Genomic DNA, 5,890 nt, shown 5'->3' with positions numbered 1-5,890 from the left:
GGGGCCGCGCCGCGCCGCGCGCTGGGCCTCGGGTTCGCGCGCCTGGCAGAAGGGTCCCCGGTGGTGGCGTTCTGCTCTTGGTCCTAGATGACCTCCGCCCCTGGGTGGAAGTCTGTGCTCTACAGACACCACGAATTCACCGTGTCCAAAACCAGACTCCTCCTGAGTCGCCTCTGTGAATGACTTTCACTGTCCACCGAGTTGCCCAAGTCAGAAACCTGAGTATCATCCTTACTCCCCCTCACGCCCTGAACCCCATCCAAAGCCAAGTCCGGTGGACTCGACTCCAGAAGCCCGCAGATCCATTTGCTTTTGTCGGCCACTCCCCTCGTTCATCCTGTCCCTCCCCATTTTTGGTTACATTATTCTGACAGCCTCCTGTTTCCACTCTTAGCTCCGTTTAATCCATTATCCACAGTGGTGCTAGACGATTTGCTTTTGGAAAAGGCACTGTAGGTGGTGTCACTCCCTGGTTAAAAACTTTCAATGGCTTCCCATTGCCCTTTAGAGAGACAAGCATGTGTAGTGGTTAAGGACACAAACTGGAGCCAGAACTGCCTTGTTCAAAATCCTGCCTCTACCATTGATAAGCTGTGCCACCTTGGGCAGGTAACTAAATTTCACCTGTCTCAACTTCCTCATCTGTAAAATGAAAGTAATGATAGTACCCACCTAATAGAATTGCTATGAGAAGTAAATCACTTAATGTAGAGGCTTGGGAAGTAATAAGGACTGTTAAGCATTAGCTTTTATCTTTAAGTCCATCATCGTTAGCTTTATTTTCATTTCGCCCTCGCTTACTGCTCCAGCCTCAGCTGTCTCCATTTTTCGGGGTTCTGCAATTTCACTATCATCAATGGGAGTTTTTTTTTCATTTTTCCTTTTTTTTGCCTTCCTCACTTGGATGTCTTTCATTTTCTACAATCTGTGGACTGGTATCTTTCACCAGTTCTGGGAAATTCTCAGCTATTTTTCTTCAGACATGCCTCTGTCTTATTTTCTCTCCTTCTGGAACCCAGATTAAACATAGTAATCCTTTATTTTTTTATCCATTGTCTTTTTTCCATCTTTTTGTCTCTCATGCATGCTGGATCATTAATTTTGTGTGTTGACCTTGTAACCTGGGATCTTGCTGACCCCCCTTATTAATTCTGGGGGGGGGGGGAATTTTGTAGATTCCTTGGGTTTTTTTAATGTAGACAATCATTTCAACTGCAAATAGGGAGGTTTATTTTTTCCTTTCTAATCTGTATGCTTTTTATTTCCTTTTATTGCCTTACTCTCCTGGCTAGGACTTCCAGTTCTATGTTGAGTGAGAGTAGTCAGAACGGACATCTTTGATTTGTTGCCTCTCTTAGGAGGAAAGTATTCAGTCTTTTACCATTAAGTATGATGTTAGTTGGAGGGTTTTTGCAGATGTTCTTTATCAAGTTGTGGAAATTCCCCTCTATTCCTGGTTTACTGACAATTTTTATCATGAGTGGGCATTGAATTTTGTCAAGTGCTTTTTTTGCATCAATTCACATGATCATGATTTTTCTTCTCGACCTTCTTGATACAGTGGATTAATTCATTTCCAAGTGTTGAACCAGCCTTGCATATCTAGAATAAACCCTACTTGGCCATGTTGTGTAATTCTTTTTATCTAGTCCTGGATTCAAATTGCTAATATTTTATTGGGAATTTTTGTGGCTAAGTTCATGGGATATTGGTCTGTAGTTTCCCTTTTTTTGTACTCTCCTTTCTGGTTTTGATATCAAAGTGATACTGGTCTCATAAAATGAGTTAGGAGGTGTTCTCTGCTTTTCTGATTTCTGGAAGAGATCGTACAGAATGGTGCTAATTCTTGAAATGTTTGGTGGAATTCTTCAGTGAAACCATCACCATCTGGGCCTATATATTTCTTTTTGGAAGATTTTTAATGACACATTAAATAATTATAGGACTATTCAGATGATCTTTTTCATATCAGGAGAATTTTGGTAGTTTATGGTTTTCTTGTTTTCTTGAGGAAGATTGGCCCTGAGCTAACATCCGTGCCCATCTTCCTCTACTTTATATGTGGGATGCCTGCCACAGATGGCTTGATAAGCAGTGGGTAGGTCCACACCCGGGATCCAAACCAGCGAACCCCTGGCTGCAGAAATGGAGCAGGTGAACTTAACCGCTATGCCACTGAGCCAGCCCCTAGTTTGTGTTTTTTGAGAAATCGGTTTTTATCGTTTTAGCTAAGTTGTTAAATTCATGTGCATGGATAATTTCCTTTTTTTTTCAAAGATTGACACCTGAGCTAACAACTATTGCCAATCTTCTTTTTTTTTTTCTGCTTTTTCTCCCCAAATCCCCCCAGTACATAGTTGCATATTTTAGTTGTGGGTTCTTCTAGTTGTGGCATGTGGGATGCCACCTCAGCATGGCCTGATGAGTGGTGCCATGTCCACACCCAGGATCTGAACCAGGGAAACCCTGGGCTGCCGAAGCAGAGGGCGTGCACTTAACCACTTGGCCAAGGGGCCAGCCCCGATAATTTCTTTTGATCTATCTTCTGGGTCACTAATTCTCCCTGAAGCTTCTGCTAAAGCCATCCATTGATGGGTTTACAGTTATTGTATTTTTCATTTCTAAAAGTTTTAGTTGTTCTTTTAAATAACTCCCATTTCACTTGTTGCCATTTCTTGTTCCCTGTGCGTATTTTCAAATTTGTCATTTATTTCTTTGAAAATAGGAGCCACGAACATTTTATAGTATCTTATAATGCAAGTATGTGAAGTCTTTGAGAATCAGTTTCTGTTATCTATTTCTATTGGTTCTCACCTACAGTGCCTTTTCTTGTGTGCTTTAAAGAAATAATTGTATCTTTGCAGAAAAAAATGTGGAAATAACTGGGGGGGAGAAAAAAAGTACCTTCCTCCAAAGAGAAATTTTGTTTATTTCTATGAGACACCTGGAGACACTAATAGTACAGGGTCATCTTAAACCAAGTTCACGGCTTGAGTTTTCTGGAGCGCCCTGGCTGCAAATCCCTGGGAGGACTCGATTTCCTTTTTTTTTTTTTTAGGAAGATCAGCCCTGAGCTAACATCTGATGCCAATCCTCCACTTTTTGCTGAGGAAGACTGGCCCTGAGCTAACATCCGTGCCCATCCTCCTCTACTTTATGCATGGGATGCCTACCACAGCATGGCGTGCCAAGTGGTGCCACGTCCGCACCCGGGATCTGAACCGGTGAACCCCGGGGTTGCTGAAGCGGAACGTGTAAACTTAACCGCTGCGCCACCGGGCCAGCCCCTAGGATTCGATTTCTGATCCACTCTTTTCTTCTGAAAAGTATAGCCCTTGGGCATGCCCACTTCTTGTGGGAAGCACTTCTATTAGTCTACCCATTGTTTATGGGCTTTGAGTTTTGATTTCTGTCCCATTCAACCTAGAGTAAGGGCTGATTTGCTAGAATCAAATACGGTTTGCCTTTAGATGAAATGTGGTTTCCAGACATCATTGCTCCATTTCTCTCTGGATTCTTATTTATCTTCACTTTTGGCCTGATAACTTTTTTACTAATTTGTCCGTTCTTGGATGCTTTAAGAAATTTTTTGGCTTATATTTTATCCAGAAGTTTTGGCTGTTTTCAGGAGGAGTCAGAAAAATAACGTTGTCCATCATTATGAGAAACCAGAAGGCTCACTCACCCCCTTTCCCCTACGAGGGTTTCCCAAGCCTCATTAGTTGATCACCTTGGCGTTTCTAGGGGCTAGTCTCTCTGCCTAGGAACATTCCTCTTTCCTCTTCCCTCATTCCCTCTTTCCTCATCAGTGACCCCTCATAATCATTAAATCATGGTCATGTTAATTAATGCAGAAAAAGCATTTGACAAAATTCAGTAGGATTTGTTAAATCCTATTTCTCCGTGCTTCCACAATCCCAGTGCTTCTCCTATCTAGCACTGTCTCTATTGCTCTGGGAGGGCCGGACCTTGTACATCTCATGACTGTAAGAGGCAGTATATCATGGTGGTTAAGAATGTGGCATCTGGAACCAGAGTGACTGAGTTTGAATCCCGGTCTGACCTACCACTCTGTGACCTTAACCTCTCTGTGCCTCAGTTTTTGCATCTGCAAAGCGGAGTGATAATACAAGCCTGCCTCATAGGGTTGTGAGGATGAAATAAGTTAGTGTATGCATTAGTGCTCATGTAAAATGCTTAAAACTGTGCCTTGTCCATAGAAAGTCCTCCTAAGTATCAGCCAGTTTTATCATTGAGGTCTCGGTTCACAGCACTTCTTAGGCGCCCGATTATTGAATGTCTATTTTTATGAGTCAGCATGATTTCCAAGCAGCTCTATGCCTTGGTGAGGTGAGGATTTGCCTGAGCCACTCTCTACCTCCGGAAGTCCCATCCACTGTGATTTCTTTGAACCCACTATGAATCAGGCAGCTTAATGAACCAGCTCTTTTCCCTCCTCCGATCTCTCCACTAAGCTCTGCACAGGAGGCGGGAGGGAACAGCCCAGGGAAAGACCCCTGAACCAGGACTGAGGCGATGTCTCATCCCAGCTCTACCACTGCGTTGCTGTGGGACTTCAGGCAAACAACTTAATTTTACAGGATCCTTTCCACATACTCCACTCCAGTCCTGCTGTCTCCTGGACTGCTCCGTCTGAAACAATGCCCTCCTCTACTACTGTTAAGAATCAACCTATTCTCTGAGGCATTCCTCAAATGCCATCTCTTGCACAGGTGCAGCCCACCTCCACATTACCAGTTCCTGTTTCCAACCGGAGATTGTAAACCAATTGTTAGCATAATAAGCTTATGCAACTGTTGACTCATTGGATTAATTTGCTTTAACTTTAGAGTAAATGTGAACAAATCAACTGTCTTTTTCAACTGTTTCACATTTGATAAATGGAAACTTTACCAAGAGACCAAATGAAGCTTTAAGTTCCAAAGCTTTAATTTAAATCAAGAAGCCTCTTCACTTGCTATAAACCCACACACCCAGGAACATCGTGGGCTCAGAACATCACACAAGCAGGCATTGCTGGCGTGTTGTGTGTCTGTCACTCCTAGGCTCTCATTAACATGATAGCATTTCGTTCCTCACATCCACAACTAATTTCCACAAAGAGAAGGATGTTAAAAAATATGAAGCATCTGTGCACCAAATGATAATCAACCTGCAATATATCTTTCAGTTCTAAGCCTTTTAAAACCAAGCTATATTGTATACTGGCGTATTCAATACAATAATACAAAATTTAAAAAATTGACTCTGCTTTCACTTGTCACCAGAATACAATAAAAGCATTTGAAAGTTACATCACCCGTTGCACTGAATGAGCTGTCCTTTGTCAATGTCAGGAAGAGGGAACTAGAAGATGACTGGGAAGAGGTTTGCTGGGAAAATCGGAAGATTCTGTCCCATACCTCAGCAGAACTGCAGACCACCAGAGGGTCTGGGGGAGGGGCTCGGCAGCAAAGGGCGGTTTCGCAGGTGGCTTGATTTTGACAGCAAGGATTTGCACAGGGGGGAGGAAAAAGAAGTTGCAAATAGCTAAAATAAACTTGAGTTTCTAAGCAATTAATTAACTCAAGAAGAAAGCTTTAGGATTATGTCAACTTCAAATGAGAATTCTGCTGGCGACATCCGGCTTTGGAGATGGGTTAATGTCTTTGACACTCTTTCTCAAAAAAGAAAAGGCGGGGGGGGGGGGGGGGGGGCGGGAGAACACTTTCCCAGGTATTTGGCATGAAGAATCTCTTAATGCAGGTGGCAAAAGTGCACGACACATTGGGCCCTCTTACTGAAACACGCGGGAAAAGTGCTCATGTAGCTCAGTGCCCCCCACGATGGGGTGTGAAGTCAATCCAAGGCTGGCAGGCAGGAGATGGAG

This window comes from Equus przewalskii, chromosome 2 (genome assembly GCF_037783145.1).
Source record: "Equus przewalskii isolate Varuska chromosome 2, EquPr2, whole genome shotgun sequence".
NCBI classification, from domain to species: Eukaryota; Metazoa; Chordata; class Mammalia; order Perissodactyla; family Equidae; genus Equus; species Equus przewalskii.
The sequence above is the reverse complement of the archived record's forward strand: the minus strand, read 5'-3'. Positions refer to the sequence as shown.